Source organism: Dipodomys ordii, unplaced genomic scaffold (genome assembly GCF_000151885.1).
Source record: "Dipodomys ordii isolate 6190 unplaced genomic scaffold, Dord_2.0 Scaffold5, whole genome shotgun sequence".
Taxonomy (NCBI): domain Eukaryota; kingdom Metazoa; phylum Chordata; class Mammalia; order Rodentia; family Heteromyidae; genus Dipodomys; species Dipodomys ordii.
Window position 1 is genome coordinate 6615771 of NW_012267221.1, and position 20191 is coordinate 6635961.

Sequence of the window (20191 nt, forward strand, 5' to 3'; positions counted from 1 at the left end):
CTCATTATCTTGCCCATGTAATTGTAACCCCTCTGTACAGTATTTTCATAATAAAAAAAAAGCCCTGCTCACTTTAATTCCATACCATGTGCATAGCTATGGAAGGTTTTTTTCCCCCAAGGCCCTTGACCAGTTGTGTGGGTCTTTCATCAGCTAATTCTGCCAGCAGTCCCCATGGGCAGCTAGTTGGTTTAGCTGAGTTAAGCAGAAATCTTAAGGGTTTCCAGGCACAAAGAAGTGTGCCTAGCTTTGTTTCTCCCATGTGGGGCCAGAGGCAGTGTTGTAGTTCATCAAACTTTGTTTACTTTGTTTCTTTTGTAGATCTAAGGCTTGATAATTTTTTAAAAATTGTCTCTGGTTACTATCTATTTAGACATTTACTAAGATCCTTCTTAATTTACTATGTTGCCCATATTTTGTAGACAAGTACCTGGGTGTTTATTCCTAGCTTGTGAAGATACAGGGTTGTGTTAGCTGAAATCTATCACCTTTTTATTATTTTCTTTCCTTCTCTTTTATCCTCTTTTCCTCCTTGTATTCCTAATATTAGAAACAGTGCTGCTATCCAACATTCAAGTTTAGTCATTTCTTTTTGAATTGGAATGAGTGGCATACTAGATCATAGTTTGTCTGAAATCATCTGCAGGAGATACTATAAAAGGGTTGTAATTTTACCAATTTTCCTTATTCTAGCCATCTATGAGAATTTTTTTGTTGGTAGCTTAAAAAGTGGATACTTTTTGTACTTTTACTTTTGGTTAATCTTACAGCTATGGTTTTAACTTACATAGCCTAATGACTAATGAAGATCAACACTTTTTTGTGTACAATGAGGTCTCTTTGGATATCTTCTCATGTGGAATCTGTAGAAAATTTTCTTCTATTTTGCTACTTGGATTTTCTTAGTTTTTCATTCTCATAGATTTGAAAAAGTTATTTAGATATTGTGAATATGGATGTTTTCCCAGATAAATACATTATGGATATATTTTCTCTTTTTTGTATTCTCTACTCTCAGAATATCAACCATAAAAATTAGGTTCTTATAATTTATCACTTGTAATTTTATTGTTATTATATCTTGTTTCAGAAATATCTTTACTGAGTCAAAAGTGAGGATTTTACATAGCTCTCTCTGTCTATGTCAAGTCTATAAATTAAAAAGTTTACATGTAGCTGCAACAATATTTAGATTTTTCTTTGCAAACTACAGACATTCTAGAAATAGCTGACTAAATATTGAAGAATTATATATATATGCAGAAATAGTCTGCAAGTCATCCAGATTGTTTTGTTTATGTCTATCTATACAGAAGCTGACAAGGACCTAGATTTGCATTGAAATAATATGTAGTATGCTTAGTTCCCTTAAATCTGTACCTAGATCCACACTTTAGTTTGTGAGCTGCGAAAGCAACCCAGCCAGGTTCTCACTTAACTGACAGTGCAACATGGATTGCTAATGTACATTATGAGAGAAGACTAAAAAGAGAGTTCAAAAGTTATCATGGAGAAGTTGTGATTTTCAAAAGTAATTATGGAGAAACTAAGATTTTAAGCTAAAGGCTGAATTTAGAAGATATATTTTCAATTTAATATTCTTGTCATTTTGTCTATAATGTGGAGTGGCTAAAAATTACTACAAGAAAAAATATAGTCTAACTAGAGCTTGTTACTAGTTTCTTGGCCAATGATAAGACACTACCATCTTATTGTCTGTTTCAAGTCAAGTGGTGTGTTGCTTTATGGTATGTAGCAGCAACCAATGATACTCTCAGTGTTATCCATACTGATTTGTTCCTTGTTGACATAAATAGACTGCTACTTTTCTTCTCATTAAAAAAGAAATGTATTTTGAGTCCTTCAGTTGTCTGTTATTTCTATACAGAGAACATAGATTGCCGGAGAATTCTGGTTCTGGAAAATTGTTTTGGGACTGGAAATATCACCAAAACTAGGCAAATTTGGGAAAATTTCCTTAGATGAAATACACAGTAGACATTTTTGTAGGGCCAAAAATATATACTACATATTAGTATGAAGATCTATGGAAGATAAAAATACCATTTTATTTCAGTGGCTTTTGAGGTTCCTTTAATGATTTTTAATTACATGAGTCAGGCAAATGCTAACTCAGCATTATGAGCATGCAATTTTGTATGTGGTAATATATTGAAGGGGAATGAAGATATTATATAGTATAATCTCATTTAGGGATTGTTATCATCACAGTTATCATAGAGACAGAAAGTATATTTTTAGTTTTGATAGACTGGATTCCATTTTTTCATTATACTATAACCACAAACTATAGTCTAGAACTTTCTTGAGTTAAAACTGAGTGTCATGACTGTGGCCGATATAGTATCACTCCAATCTATGCTCTATACAGTGCTGAGAAAATAATTCTAAGCATCTATATTTTCTAATGGTTAACAAGTGAGATCAAAGTCATGTAAGAATAGCATATATGATTGAATAACTTCAATACTACTGAAATTCTTATTTTGACGTATTAAGTTGGATGATTTTCAATCTCAAAAAAGTTGAATGTGGCATGGACAATAAGAATTTCTGTGTGATCTGATATAAGCAAACAAAATATATGATTCAGGAACATATAGGATGTTTTCCTTTGTTAAAAGTCTAGAGCCAGTAGCTAGTGGCTCATGCCTGTTATCCTAGCTACTCTGGAGGCTCAGATCTGATGATTGCAGTAGAGCCACTCTGGACAGGAAACTCAGATTTTTTTCTCCAAGAAACTACCAAAAAGCCCCAAAGTAGAGCTGTTGCTCAAGTGGAAGTATGTTAACCTTGAGAACAAAAGATCAGAGACAGCATCCAGGACCTGAGGTCAAGCCTGAGCACTAGTACACACACACACAGAAACAAACAAACAAACACACACACACACACACACACACACACACACACAATGTAGACAGGAAGAAAACAAGTGGTTACTTCCTTAGGTACATTCCTATCTTTGAGGGTAATTGTGTTGCTTACTATTTTAATATATAAATTGCAACCATGAGGCATCATGCCTCAGAGTGAAAGTTCAACATGAAAAACTGGTAAAGGGAAAGAGTGAAAAGATTTCGAGGTCTTGATGAATCATTGAGATGAGCTAATGTCAACTAGTACTGAATTCTGTATTTCTTTCTCCTTCCTTCCTGCCTTCCTGCCTTCTTGCCTTCCTGCCTTCCTGCCTTCTTGCCTTCCTTCCTGCCTGCCTGCCTGCCTTCCTGCCTGCCCTCCTGCCTTCCTCCATCAATCTATCTGTCTGTCTGTCCATCAGCACTGGAGCTAGGGGCTTGAACTCAGGGCCTAGGTACTGGCCCTTACTTTTTCATTAAAGGCCAACACTCTATCACTGGAGCCACAGTTCCATATCCAGCTTTTTCATGATTAATTGAAGTTTTTGGGCTTTCCTATTTGAGCTGTCTTTGAACCATTATCATCAGATCCCAGACTCTTGAGTAGCTAGAATTACAGCCAGTGGCACCCAGCTCCATATTTCTTATAATATAAGGAAAATTAAATCCTGGTTTGACTAAGTCATGTGTTTAAGCCATGAATAAAAGTCTTCCCACCAAGCACCACATAAACATTACTGGGTTGTAGATAATATTCATTCATTTGTCACACACCCATTGACCTAAACAAAGTTCTTCAAGTTTAGACTGCACTTTGAGTCATTCTGTAAATTTCAGAATGGCAAAGTCTGTGTTTGTTTATTCATATGTAGATATTAACACAGTCTCTTGATGGTTAAAAAGATTCCTATACATTTAAAAACTGATTTCCTTTATTCTAGGATGATAATATCATTGGGATCGGATCCTCTTTCCCCTAATTACCCTCTTTCACATCACAATAGCACATGCATAACTATTTGCACATTCATGCTCTCTTGCTCTTAATGATGGGTTTAGTATTATGTGAAAAAAAACAAAACTGTGTTCTGCTTTTTATAAAAGGGGTAATTCCAGCCACCTTACAATTCATCTCTTTTTTATTTTTTTTTGGTGAAGACTTTTAGATTGGGTGTTATTAAGTCTTAAAGTAGATTCCTCTCTGTGTAAGGCATTTAAGCCTGCTATTGAGCAAATGGTTATTGGCAATAACATGATGGTCTGAAGTGGAAGCCACTGCGGGCATCAAGTGGAGAAGTGTTCATTTCATAGCAGGCGAGCCTGAGGAGCAAGATTTAATGTAAGGCAAATGATTCTGATGAGGTGAGGGTATGGGCTCGGGATAGTTAGTGAGTTTTCCAGTACTGTCCTCTTAAAACATCTGCTGAATTCATCTTAGTGTTTATCTCTTTCTGTTTACTCAGTGTCTGTACCTTCTTCCTTCTCAGGAAAACAGATTTCTTGATCATTTTGGCCACTGTGGTACAACTCAAGACCATGTTGGAGATGTGTTCCGTTGCTCACTAACTCTGATGACTGTCCTCAGCCATATAAATCAGAAGTCATGTTGCAGAAGTCTCAGTTAACATTTATTGCCTCGTCAGGTCCCTGCGTGCACGCTGCATGTGCTTGTTTATCGTGCTGTATTTTAAGGTCCTCTCTTCTATCCAGTTAAATTTCTATCAAGAAGATATTTTAGCTTCTGTTTCATAATGAATTATGATTCACCAACCTTAAACCATTGTTCTCCCCTTTCTCTCTTCTGTGAACATCTTGTGACAGTATCTATTAGGAAAGTTATAGGTGCTAGCGGGAAAACCAATGACAGTCATCTGAATTATGACTGTTTTGACTTATCAAACTGTAGCTGCTCTGTCCGGTTTCTTGTATCTATGGTAGGCAAACTAGGTAGGAGAATGGAATATGAAGAGGCATTCATATTTCAGGGGCACAGCATCTTGCTTCATCTGTAATCCTTATAGACAGCTTTTGTCTTGCATCTATGCTAATGCACTTGACTGCCTGACAAAAGGATGGATTCTTTCCTAATTAGGCTACTTAGGCTACTTTTCTTTCTGGATCAAAAATGTAGCTGACATCTTTATAAAATTATAGGCCACAGTGACCCTAAATCACCTTTACTTTTGCAGCTCCCTGAGTACCTGGTAATGAGACCCTAGAACTGTGACCTCTCCATTAGTCCTGCCAGCTCCTGCTGCCTGGCTAGGTGACTGGATCGCTGTTGGTATTACCTGAAGACAAAATATGATTCACAACCTCAGATTTTTCTTTCACTGCATTTCTGGACTAAGAAAAATAAATTGCTGGGTGTCAGGGGCTCACAATTGTAGTCCTAGCATCTCAGAAGGCTCAGGTCTGAAAATTGAAGTTCGAAGCCATCTCAGGCAGAAAAGTCTATGAGATTCTTATTGTCAATAAACAAGCAAAAGAAATGCCAGAAGCAGAGCTGTGTCAAGAGGTAGGGCACTAGCCTTGAGCAAAGAAGTTCAGGGACAGTCCCAGGCCCTAAGTTCCAGGCTCAGAACCAGCACTCACATACCAATATGTGATGTAATTCAGGCCATGCATGGCAGTGCAAAATGCCAATATTTGGGATCTGAGACAGGAGGATAACAAGTTCCAGTACACCATGTCCTATACTCTAAACTATGAGGTCTTATCTCAAAATGTACATAAAAATACACAAAATTTGAATTACCAAATATAAAATGCACCTGCTTCACTAAACCAAAATCATCATTCTCCTGTGGATTAGTATAATCAATTTCTGTTACCTCTCCACAATATTCTAAGTAACTTTTGCAGCTGCTTTTTGGGGTTAAAACTAAACATTCCCAGGGGCCAGTGGCGTAGACCTCTAGTCCTTAGAGACTCAGGAGACTGAGATCTGAGGCTCGTGGTCTAAGGCCAGCAGCCTAGGCAAGAAAACCCAGGAGACTCTTACCTCCAGTTAACCACCAAAAATAAAACAGCCAGAGTTGGAGCTGCGGCTTAAGAGTTAGAGTGTTAGACTTGAGCAACAAAAGCTCAGGGACAGTGCCCAGATGAGTTCAAGTGTCAGAACACAAAAGAAATAGTACACAGGAGTTTCGAGCAACATGTAAGTTTATGAGTACAATATATCTTGATCAGGGTAGCTCCTTCCATTGATCTCCCTCATCTCTTCAACCTTACCCAATCCCCTCAAATTATACCATTCCGTGTTCACACATGTACATTGATTACAATGAAAACTTAGGCTCAGAGAGACAAACAGCGCATTTCCTCTCATATGTAAAGTTATATCTAAATTACAAACATATGAAAACATACACAGGCTCCTGTGCATATCTGTAAACAAACAAGTTGAGTAAAGGATGGTACATTCATGAGAGGATTCCAATTGCATAACTCCTTTGAACACAAACAGCATAATAAAATGAATACTAGAAAGTTGAAACAGGTTTTGTTGTGGGAGGGAATGACAACAAGAGGGGACATGATGGATGGAAAGAGGAAGGGTGGACAAATGCAGGTATTTCTGGATTTTTACTCTCCAATGTTTTAATTGATATCTATAAGCATGTCCTAACTGCTTTTATTTCTGTGTGGAAACAAGCCTCCCTTAAGTAGGATTTTAAAAGTAGAACTACTTTAAATTTGATCTCTAGAGCTTACTGCTTTCTAAAAAGTAATTATAGATTGTTTAGCAGAAAAAATAGATATTTCCACCGGAAGTCTTGCATTGGAAGCACTAAGTTGTCACATCTGCAGATTGTCATGGCTGACCCAAAATAAACTGCCTTTTTATGAAAAGGTAGTGAAAAATTGGTAAAATCAGTATCAGTAGAAAAATCTCCAATGATCTGAGTTTTATTTCTAAAAATATATTTATGATGCCAGTAGGCTGTTTTGGTAAGGACAGACTACTGAATTTGCTTTTGCAATAATGGGGGGATAGATGATAGATCATTCTCCTATATGTTCCATAGTCTGAGCTCAGGCTGTGCCAATTTCCTACCAGTGTCCTTTATCACCAACAAACATACTCAGGATCATGCCACATTCAGTTGTCATACATCTATAGGCTTCTCCAATCTTGAAGTGCTACTCATTGATACGTAGAATCCCAGTGGTTTTCTGGATCATAGGGAAATAGTTTTGTAGTCTTTCCTTCAACTTGGTTTAGTCTGTTTCCTTATGATTAGATTCAGGCGAGTACATATTAAGCCTGGATATTACAGAAGAGATACTCTGATTGGTCTTTTGTTTTCTACTTGTTAGTACATGATTCTGATTTGCCCCAGTACCATTTAAGTTAACTTTGATCAGTTCACTTAAATTGATGTTTGCCAGGTTTCTCCATTACAAAATCATCCCTGTGATGTGAATTATTATTTCTGGGGAGGTACTTTGAAACAATCTAAATATGGCATTCATTATCAAAATTTTACTCAGTCATTTTAGCATGTGTTCATGCTTTTTTAGACTGATGTAATCAATACCGATAATAGGTACAAAGTAATGGTACTCCAATTCTCTCATTGCTTCAGCTGTATTTTTAAGTTGGTCCTCCATCACAGACAAAAGCTCTTCTTACTTATAGTGCTGTTCATTTAAAATAGCATGGATTCTCAGTCTCCTTGATGGCTTTAAATCCTTCATGTGGATGTTATTTTGACATTCAACTTAGCACAAATGTAATTAGTAAGAGTTCCTTTAAGGTATTTTCTATTTCCTTTCAACATGCTTTATCAGCCTTTAAGATGCTAAAGGCTCACATAAGCTTTTTCCAGCTTTGAAATCAGATATTTCTTCTACTTTGCAACTTTGGTCCAGATTTTGATTCAGAAATCAGTATTTAACTTCTAGATTTGCTTATTATTGAGCTAATGGTGTTTGTGTGCTGTGTGAACAGATTTTGGGAACATATGTGTTTATGTGTGTATTCACATCCAAACACCCACATTTTCACAAGTATTTCTGTATATAGTGTGTCAATCCATCAATCTTTTATCCATCATGTCTCATTAATCTAAGATTTTAGGTTTGCACTGCTACATGCCCACTTCAACTTAACACTACAAAGTTCATGTCACATTTCTTCATGCCAATGAATTGTATTTGTTCCTCCCTTCTATGACAGTGAGAAATCCATTGTCATTATCTTCCATCTTCTTGAATGCAATATACCTCTTTCTCTCCTGTCATTGCCACCATTCCCAGGCATGGAGGATAGACTCAGGCTTGTCCCAGGGCTGCTGCTGTGGCTGCACTCTGCAGATGCTTTTGCCCATCAAACTTCCCTCAGACTCTGACAGCTATGCTTTGCTGTTTCTGCTGCTGCTGTTAATCCTGCTACTGCAAGCACCCTTCCAAAGAGAATGCCCTTCCCCACCTGGGACCCAGTTTCCTTTGCTGATCTATTATTACTGCTGCCAAGGACATTCACTTCACCCTGTTCAGTCCAATTCTGCAACACTGGAACTTGCCTGGTCTCTTGGACAGAAAGGCATATGAATTATGAACTTAATATGTCAGGGAAGAAGGATGACAGATGCACATAAATGAAGGAAGACATTGTGACAGAAAGAAGGAGAGTTGTAAAGGAACACCCTGTAATCACACTACTGAAGAAGCAGAGATTATGAGGATATGGTTCAAAACCAGTCTGGTTCTTTCATGCGATTGTTTCTAATGCATTTATAAGATTATTTCTTTGTTGCTTTGTTTGTCTCTCCCCCACGGTATAACCCCTGCTTTCAGTGTATTTGATGTAGGTATAATTTGTGGAGGGGAAGGGGAAAAACAAGTCATTTAAATAGGAATACAGGCGCACCCATTGCAACAATGAGATGTACAAGTCATTACGTCGAAAACGAACTTTACAACTTTGCTGGGGGGGGGGCGGGGAGGATGGGAAGGGATGGGAAGGGGAAACAAAGGAGGAGGCTACAATGCTTGATAAGAAATGTAATTGTTATCTTGCCCATGTAAGTGTAACCCCTCTGTAAGGTATTTTGACAATAAAATAAATAACAAAACAAAACAAAACAAAAGTTGTCAAGAATACATTTCAACCAACGAACAAGGCATGATGGTTTAAGGCTATCACTTAGCTATGAGAAGCTTGTAGAGGCTGGTCCAAAGCCATTTTCTGCTAGAAAAATAGGACCAAATAAAAATTAATAATAACTGAAGCCAAAAGGACTAGGTGTCTGTCTAGGGGTAGAATGCCTACCTCACAAACAAGCCCCAAGATTGCCAAAACACAAAAATATTAAAAGTCAGAAATCTGACATCAAAGATAGCCTTTTTATATTGTTTGTTCATTTGACTATTCTCTTTTTCTTTTTGTTATACTAAGATAAATAGCCAGAGCCTAGAGTCTTCTAGGCAAAGCGATCTCCTAGCTGAGCCACATACCCAGACCATTTGTTTACATTTCTGTTTCCTTTTTTTGATTTTGCTAGTCATGGGGCTTGCACTCAGGGCCTGAGTTATTTTCCTCAAGGCTAGCACTCTACCACTTTGGACCATGAACTTGCAGTTTTTGAGTGGTCAATTGGAGATAGGAGTCTCATAAGGACTTTTCTGCCTAGGTTTGTTTCAAACTGTGATCCTCAGACCTCAGCCTCGTAAGAAGTTAGGACTACAGGTGAGAACCACCACTGCCCAGCTCTTACATTTATTTATTTTTCTGAGCTAGTTAGTGTCTCCTCAACTGCTTCATTGCAGTCCCTGCCACCTGCATAGCAGAACTGTCTACCATGAGAAGTCTTTTCAATGATGCACTTATGGAAGTTTTTTTTTTGTCTATTGTTACCTTTGCTCAGATATGTTGTTTTATTTAAAAAACATAACATGATGGGCTGGGAAGATGGCTCAGTGGTAAAGTGCTTGCCTTGCATGCATGAGGCCCTGGCTTCGATTCCTCAGCACTATGTAAGCAGAAAAAGCCAGAAGTGGCGTTGTGGCTCAAGTGGTAAAGCAATAGCCTTGAGCTGAAGAGCTAAGGGACAGTGCCCAGGCCCAGAGTTCAGGCCCCACAACTGAAAACAAACAAACAAACAAACAAAATGTATGTATTTATTTATTAGAATTACATTTGTTCAATTTTTTTCTGTCTTGGTAGTTTAGGACATTATATGTTTCTTGTTCTTTGTGCACAATTTTGAAAACTTTTTTTGTTTTTATTATGTAACATTACATTTACTATTATTTCTTTATTAGGATATCTAGATTTTATTTTTATTTATTTATATTTATGTTTATATAGACAAAATATATGAAAGACTTTATAATTATATTTAGGTTTTAATTTCTCTATATTCCATTTTTTATTTCATTGATCATGAAATGATAGTATTGGGTAAGTAAAGATCAGTGATGGGGGGAGAAAGGGGTGAATAAATGCAGCAGATACTCACTAGATACTATGTTGAAAATGAACTATACAACTTGTAGAGGAGGGGAGTTGGAATGGAAAACCTGGGAGAAGGGAAGGAAAAGGTAACACTGTTCAAAAAGAAATGCATTCAATAATTGACGTATGTAACTATAACCTCTCTGTACATTACCATTACAATAAGTTAAAAAAAGATCAGTGAGATTTAGAAACAGAATTTTCCTCATCTGTCAAAGGGCAATAATAATGACAATTGTTCCATGTTTTTGTTAGTTGTGTCTGCTGTAAACTCTTCCAAATAGCTAGAAATCTCATGTAAGAACAGCTTAAATAGAATAAATAGAAAAAATCCAAGTGTAAAAAAGGAAGAGGCTACAATGCTTGATAAGTGTAGTTACATTTATATTTATTATAAATACTATCCATATTCTACATAATAAATATTTAGGTATATGATATCATAGAGTAAATGCAATCCTGTTTATGAGTATTTTATTTTAATAAATACACAAATGACTGCAGTTATTATTGCCCAACTGAACACTATGCACATTGAATTTATCTTTATCTGGTGTTACTTCTCATTTGTCTTATTTACTTTAATCTTGTTTTTCTTTCTCCTTTGCTAACATTTAATGCTAATCTCTTAAGGGTTTCCTGAGTTCTTTTTGTTTTGTTTTGTTTACTTTAATATTATATGTAGCATTTAGATGGGTTTCCTAGTTATTTAAGAGTTGTTGATGTTGATATATAGTTTGAATGTATCTACATTTGTCTTTATAATAAAGATTTTAATTTCCTGTAGTCACAGCAACTCATGCTCTACATTTTTACTTCTTTATTGTACTTGTTTTCTTGAGATAGACACCATTATCCCAATCTGAAAGATAAATAGTTCACTTCTGTTCATCTCTTGGTACTTTTAAAACATTACATAGTTGCTTAAACTGATTTTTCCATCTTCAGCTTCTTCGTTTTCCTAATGAATTATTTAAAAATTAATTATATTTCTTCTTTATTTTTTATCTGTGCTTCTTTTGACTCTCCTCATAAATGATGAGCTCTTTTTTTCCCCATTCTACTCTAATTGTCCTTATATTTACAATGGCTTATGTTTTGCCAAATGATAATATTTACAAATCTACTTTCTAATTATTAATGTAAATAAGTCTGAGAGCTATACAACCCTTTTTTTCTCTATGTAGGTTCAATTATATCTGCAAGTTTATTTTTTTCCAGGACAAAATGCATACCTAATTTAGCTCTCAGTCAATTTAATATTTGAGCAGGAATATCAATTGCTTGGACATGTTATTATCAACTGAGTATACAATTCTTGATCTCTCCACTTTACCTTCAAAATATTATTGATATTGCTTCATCACCTATATTTGTCTCTAGTATGAATTTTCATAAATTTCTCAATAAAGAGCACAGTTGTGAGAACTTTAGAATAAATATCTACATGCTATTTGAATTTCAAGGTTAACACTTTATTTTGTTGTTGTATGACACATTTAGACTCTACACATCCTTGCACCCATTCATTCATCCATCCTATTGGATGTTTTTGATTCAAATTGAAGATATCAGTATATTTCTCCCTCTAGATATTTCATAAATATATAGCTAGGGCGACTCTAATATTTTTCTATACTTAGTCTTGTGTTGGTCCTGGGGCTTGTACTTAGGCCTGGATGCTTTTCTTGAGCTTTTTTTGCTCCAGGCTAGCATTCTACCTCTTGAGTCACTCCTCTACTTCTGCCTTTTTTGGTAGTTAATTGGAGATAAGAGTGTTATAGACTTTCCTGGCCAGGCAGGTTTCAAATTCAAATCTCACCTTCCTGAGTAGTAGAGTTAGGGTGTGAGCTTCTAGCACCTGAATGTTTATAATTTTTTAACATAAATTATATTTGGTCAAGTGCACAATTTCCCAGAAATTAGGTTTGGTTAATGCTTTTTCTTAAGAGCATCCTAATCTGATTTAATGCATAGCTACTTAGATTTGACGGGAATTCAAATTTTATTTCTTGATCCAAATGGACTCTATTATTGTGGCTGGTTATTTTTTAATAAAGTATCTCTGGCATAATATTTGTTAGCATTCCCTAAAATATAATTACAATAAGTGCCTAAACCCACACCTCCCATTTACCCTTGTCACCAGAACATAAAGTAATGGGCTCTTCCCACAGCTATAAATGATGGCTCCTGATAAATGTTTATACTATATTGATTTCACAAGAAGTTACTTTCTGTCATTGTCTGCCACATGTCCAACAGAGAATGCATTGTAAGCAGGTTGCTGGAAAAGTATGGTACTACAAAAATCTTTAGTCCAAGAAGTTAAAAAAATAGATCATATAGCAAATATGAACAAGTTTGGCCAATACACAGTCTATCTTTTTTTATTTTTTGTGAACATACTGTACAGAGGGGTTACAATTACATGGGCAAGATAATGAGTACATTTCTTATCAAGCATTGCAGCTCCTCCTTTGTTTACCCTTCACATCCCTTCCCAGCCTCCCCCCGCCAACCCCCTCCCACCTTATTCCCCCCCAACCAAAGTTGTAAAGTCCGTTTTCGACATGACAACTTGTACTTCTCATTGTTGCAATGGGTCCACCTGTATCCCAGTCTATCTTTCTAAAGTTCTTAGGCTTGATTGGAAAATACCCAGCATTTAGGACTGAAATGAGACAGTGTTTTCAAAGGAGAATTTCATCAACTGTCACCTCATACACAAATTATTTACAAAGATCAATTTAATGTCTTTTGTGGAAAAAATTAGTTATCAAGATAAACCTTTTCTTGCTAAAGCAAAAAGAAGAAAAATGTTTGGTGCCAAAAATATATTGATATGCCATGTAAGTAAATATGTGAGTTTGCATGCTTATCATAGGAGTCTTGCTTAAATAAAAGAACTTTTCAGAGATATACCAGTAACTGCTACTATAAGTGTTGTATAAATCAAATGTAGATTTCAGTGTTACTTAGACAATTATATATATGATTAGTTTAACATAAGTTCCTTTCTGCTTTTAAATTATGTTAAGATTTCCCTTATAAGAAATACAGTGCTGGGCATCCGTGGCTCACACATGTAATCCTAGCTACTCAGGAGGCTGAGATCTGAGAATCGCAGTTCAAAGCCAACCCGGGCAGGAAAGTCCGTGAGATTCTTTTTTTTTTTTTAATTAAGTTTTTTTATTGTGAAAATACCGTACAGAGGGCTTATAATTACATGAGCAAGGTAATGAGTACATTTCTTATCAAGCATTGTTGCCTCCTCCTTTGTTTCCCCTACCATCTTTGCCCTCCCATCTCCCCCACCCCTGGCCTCCGCCCTCCCTGCCAAAGTTGTAAAGTTCATTTTTTGACATAACAGTCTTGTACATCTCATTGTTACAATGGGTCCACCTGTATCCTTATTTAAACAATTTGTTTTTTTTTCCTTTCCCCTCCACAAATTATATACCAACATCAAATACAGTGAAAACAAAGTTATACCATGGGGGAGGGACATACAAAGCAACGAAGAAATCATCTTATAAATATGTTAGAAACAATAGCAAGAAAGAAAAAACACTTGAGTCCTTATCTTGGGATTCATTTCGTCTAACATCAACTTATCTGACCGTTTCTGTTTGACTCAGACATATACTAGTTATTGCAAATAAGGGAAACCATGGGACCTATGTTTCTTTGGGCCTGGCTTACTTCACTTAATATAATTTTTTTCCAAGTCTTTCCATTTCCTAACAAATGGACAATGTCATTCTTTATGATGGAGGCATAGAATTCCATTGTGTATATATACCACATTTTCTTTTTCTTTTCTTTTCTTTTTTTTTTTTTTTTTTGCCAGTTGTGGGGCCTGAACTCTGGGCCTGGGCTCTGTCCCTCAGCTCTTCAGCTCAAGGCTAGCACTCTACCACTTGAGCTAAAGCGCCACTTCTGGCTTTTTCTGTTTATGTGGTGCTGGGGCATCCAACCAAGGGCCTCATGCATGCAAGGCAAGCACTCTACCCTAAGCCATCTTCCCAGCCCATATACTACATTTTCTCGATCCATTCATCTACCTATCTCCAATAAACCACTCAGAAAACCGGAAGTGGTACTGTGGTTGAAGTGGTAGAGCACTGGCCTTGAGCTGAAGAGCTAAGGGATAAAGCCCAGGCCCAGAGTTCAAGCTCCACGACCACCAAAAGAAATACATCTATATTGTACAACATGTCTATCTTCAAACTGTAATGAGAAGCTTAAAATAGGAGATAATTAAGGTCCAGGCTACTAAGGCAAAAAGGGGATGGAGATATGGTTCAAAGAGTAGAGCACCTATTAGGTATAAAAGCTTAAGTTCAAATCCCAGTAATTCCCCCCAAAATACAATATAAAAAATAAAACTTGCTTAACATATTTATTAACTTCTACATGTGCTCTACATTTACGTGTTTTTCCCCCTTGATATTATAAGAAACATTATTTATTTATTTTTCATGCCAATGCAGAAGTCACTACTATTTGGACAATTTGCATCCCAGATAAGTATTCAAAATGCTAGATTGGAAAAATTAACCAGTGTGAAATTTTATCTCTTCAAGGCACATAGCTGTTTCTTTCTACAAATATATAGCCTTCATGCTTTAATCAGACCTAGACTTTCCTGTTTGTTTTTACAGTTTTCTCACCTAAGCCCCATACCTTACATTTAATAAGCACTCATGTTAGAAGTGTGACCTTCCTTTAGTAAACTTACCACAGGATGGGAGATCAAGTCAGTAATTTGCCATTTATTTGGAATGAGTTTCTTCAGTTTTTATTAAGTATATTTACATTATGCTGCAATTTTATGTGATATAGAATATAAGATCTTTTAAATGAAGTAATTGTCTCTTATTTTTCCATGCTCTACTTTTTAAGAGAAGACTGATGAAGGCTGTGTGTGTGTGTGTGTGTGTGTATATATATATATATATATAAAATTACCCTCACGTTTCATGAGGGTAATTAAATCTTTAAACAAAAAGACCATGATATCGAAATGAACCTCAAGATAGAGACACAAGTGGTTTTATCTTCCTTACTGTTGTTTTTAATGTATTTATAATGTACCATTTGATTTTTTTGTATGTTCTTCCCCCATGGTATAACCCCTGTTTTCACTGTATTTGATCCTGGTGCCCTGAATCTTGTATATACATGTTTCTAACTGGGGGAGGGGAAGGGAAATATCAAAATGCTGAAACAATGATACAAGTTTCCCATTATAACAATGAGATGTACAAGACACTGTGTTGAAAATGAACTTTACAACTTCATTGGGGGGAAGGGAGGAGTTGGGGAGGTGGGGAGGTAAGGGATGGTAGGGGAAAAACAAAGGAGGGTGTAACAATGCTCGATAGGAAATGTACTCATTACCTTGCTCATGTAACTGTAGCCCCTCTGTACAGTATTTTTACAATAAAAATATATTTTAAAAAGACCATGATAGACTGTAGAAGAAGGCTGAGAAAGTTTTTTATGATCTCAAGTCACTACTAATAGATTAATACTTTTGTTTGTAGTCTTTAATCTTTACCTTACCCATAGACAATCAAATGCAATCATGTGCCACCTACTGAGATTTAGTCAATAATAGACCACATATATAAAAGAGGAACCATAAGACTATATAGTCTAATAATTTCATAACCCTGTTACTCAGAGTATACTCATGTTTCCCTTTTTTATAATATATCCTTATGGTTCAGCATCATAAATGTGTATAACTCATATATACATATGCCTTAACTATAAACTTCAGGCCAATTGTAACCCTGATCTATAAATTCAGTTCTAAGTGTTACTGTAAGCACAGTGTTTACTGATAACCTACTATGTGTGTATTTCAAGGTGATATTTATTGTTATGATTAGTTTACAAGTGAAGAATAATTTTTAATAAACTTTTTTAGAAAGTTTGTTGACATGCATATTGATATTTATGTTACAGGAACTGCTACTTTTATAGCCTTTCAATTGTACAGTTAGAGAACTTTTAATAATATAGAAGGTAATTATATCTAAGCCATAAGTACATATAGACAAATAATAATAATATTGTCTTTAAAAGATAGATAAATTACTAGACTGTAATGTGAACAAAAATATTTACTGGATATTGGGTTTACTGATAATTTTTCTTGTTTTTTGTCCATATTATTATGATATGTATGAATTAAGTTGATCATCATAAAAATAAAAATGTATTTTATTGTAATTACCAAGAAAAGAAGATATGGTGTATACCAATGGTATTTTGTTTTAATGAAGCAGTAAAAGGTTTCTGGATAAATGCCAAGTATGTTGATTCAGCGAACCATTTACAAACGCATAAAATCCAAATCAGCCTTGACAGGAAAGTTCTCTTCTTTTTTGGTAACTCTTTTTTTAAAAACTTACTCAAGAATACAACTATTTTCTACTAGTGTATCTTTAACCAAATGCTGCAAACACTGTGGCATATTCTCTGAAAGTAAAAAAAAAGCATACAAGTTGGGCTATTTCAGAAGCAAAAATAATAATCTAGTCCTTCTTAGAAAGAAGAATATTGGTTGGCTTACTGGCTTACTCAAAAGAAGTAGTAAAGTATATTTCCTTTTCTTCTATATAAGCACATAAAAGAAGATTCAGGACTATTTGTAGAGAAAAGAAGAGAAACTTTCTGTGTTCTTTTAATCATCTGTTACTAAAATATCAAGAATACCTATGAAAATGGATGATAATTCTGTTCAGTTTTTTTTTTTTTGGTAGAGCTGGATTTTGAACTCAAGGTTTGGGGGTTGCTGAGTTGTCTGGTACCACTTATTCACACTTCTAGCCTGTTTTCTATTAATTATTTATAGGATAAGGTCTAACCCTTTGGTATGCCCCTGGGCTGCATTCTACCTATTTCAGGCTTCCTTTTGTTTCTGGGATCATAAGGATGCACTATACAATCTAGGTTCTCTTAGTGGAGACCAGTCTCTGCCAGGGCTTGCCTTGAACCATGATCCTACAATCTCAGCCTGCCACATTGTTTGGAATGATAGATACACACCACTGTGACCACATGGGATGAGAAGATTCTCCTTAAACTGCAATACCTTCATTCTGAGTCTCCCAAGTAACAAGAATATAGGCATAAACCACCAGCACTCACTGGGTTTCACTTTATAAAACTTATTTGGACCATTCACTTGGATGCAATACATTGTAATCAGCAAAATAAAGTCAAATGTTGAAATAAGATGTATTATTATTAAGCCAATACTCATTGACTAGGACAATGTGAAATCTGACTTTCAATATATTGTCAAAATTGGAAAAGAGGTTGTATTCATATGTTGATCTCAATTTCAGGTTTCCATTAAGGCCAAAATCCAAAATTATTAAATGGAAATTGGTCACATTATCACACAAACTATTTCCTTTTTGATATAACCTTCCCTGTAAATTTTCTTCCTTCTTTTCCCAAACTTGAATTTGCTGTGCATCAAAATAAGCAATTTTCAAGTAATATTTTGGGCCCTCATTCTAACTTATTTTTGCTCTGTCATGAATTCAGGTTGGGACATATAGTTTATATTTGCTTCATACTGCTTTGAAGAGCCAGTACCACAACATCTTCCTACAGCCTTTCTCCAACAAATAAAACACACTGAATAATTTTGGAAGATTAAATCTTAACAATTACCAACAATTGCTCATAATAAATAAATTACTCCAAAATTTGAAGTTGTCCTATGTACATATACTTTCTCATTGCACTTGTCTTAAAACCTTAGTATTATTTATATCAAATGTGTTCATAATAAGTTCAAAATCATGCTTCAAATAAGATGGCAACCCACTCATGCCAAATAGGAAACTTAAAAGAAGAAAAAAAATGGTAGATTTTTTTATCCTTAACCATAGGAAAGCTTACCTTGCTTGTTCAAGAACACTTCTCTTTAATTCAGAATGTTGACATAAGAATAAAATTGTTATCAAAATTAAACCAAAGAATCCTTAGGCAAAACCCCTCAAAAGAGCTATTTGTTTTAAGGTGCAATTTAATTTTTGAGGCAGTAGTCATAAATACAGTATTTTAAAGACTTCTATGCAGGAATTTCATAAGCCATGCTCTAAGAGGTCAGTATTTGTTCTCTGTTCCTCACAGTGATTGTGTGTTTTCTAGAAGTATTTGTTCAGGTTGATGGACCTCCAAATCAGTTTGTGGAGGCAATAAAATTTCCCTAGAAATGTGTTCAATGAAGCCAAAGAGTACCAAGACTTTAGGATTCCTCCTTTTTCCTTTCATAGTCTCATGTTAGCTGTCTCCAAGGACAGAGCATCCTTTGGTGCTTTGCTGCAGCTAGTAAGTCATGTTTGGTAGCTTCAAAATGTCAACACATTAACATCCCAGAGAAACTTCTTTCAATTTCTCAACTGCTCATGTCTTTCATTCCTGATGCTATCCATCCAAACAATTTCTGAACTAACTACCTTTAAAGCACACATTTACTGAAAACATTTGTAAAGTGAGTGCTTTAAAAGAAAAAAGGGGAAAAAAAGCCTGTCACCTTCTGTAAGAATCTTTGTAGCTTCTCTTCCCCATGTAGCCCTGACATTTCAGTAATTGATTCAACCTTTGTGCAGCCAGGCTTTGTGCCTTTCCTAGATGAAACATTTCCTAGGCTCCTTAGTTTAGAAGTTCTCTACTTTGATTACTGAGACCCCACGTTTCTCCTCTGTCCTGGCCAAGGCTGCTTTTAGTCTGTCAACATGTCTGAATCAAGTTTTCCCTCTGTGAAAATGGAGTGCTAGTGGTGAAAAATTGTATTATCATTTCCTGTCTGTTTTTCTAGCTCATTTTGACTGAAACTAAATTTATTTGTGAATTTTTTCTGGTTTTATTCTCCACCCTTGGAAAAAAAAAGAAACTGACATTGTATAGCAACTATTAAACTACAGAACTGAATTGTTTATACTATGTGTATCCTGAGTTAGTATCTTGTTTATATGATTGCTAAGTCAAGATTATGTCAAATTGAAATAAAACCCTGCGAGGAAGTATAAGTGAGTGAAGAAAATATAAACTCAATATTCAATAAAGAATAAGAAGACACTTGTCTTTGTTCAGTAACTCCTGTTGCCTTTGAACATTTTCCTGGGGTTTGAGATTTGTCTTAGTATGAGAAACTGTGGCTACAAAGGTAGGAGAGAAGATTTTCACGCTTTGCGTTTCAACGAGGTGGTGCTCTGAATGACTGAGTTTCTTCAAAATTCATAGGATAAACCTGATCAGCAGTGTGATATCAAGAGGGGAAAAGGTTGGTGACCAGTAGTTATGTCATGAGGGTTCCACTCTCCTGAATGGATTAAAGTCTGTGTAAAACAGGCCCAAATAACTGTCTTGCCTAGTCTAGTGTGAGGAGTCAAAACAGAATGTGATGCCCATGAGTCAGAAAGTGAGCTCTCACCTGCCACTGAATCTGGATGACACAGTGAGGCCCAGCGTATTCAAGGATGTCTTGGAGACACTGTCTCAAAAATTAAATAAGAAATCTAATGAAGGTAAAAACAGGAAGAAGTGTGGATTAAATGAAATTGATGCTATTTTATCACTGAATTTGAGGCAATCATAAAAATTAGTAAAATTTTATCTTTCAAGAAAAAGACAGAGCCGGGCGCTGGTGGCTCACGCCTGTGAGGAGGCTGAGATCTGAGGATCGCGGTTCAAAGCCAGCCCGGGCAGGAAAGACTGTGAGACTCCTATCTCCAATAAACCACCAGAAAACCGGAAGTGGCGCTGTAGCTCAAGTGGTAGAGCGCTCGCCTTGAGCTGAAGAGCTGAGGGA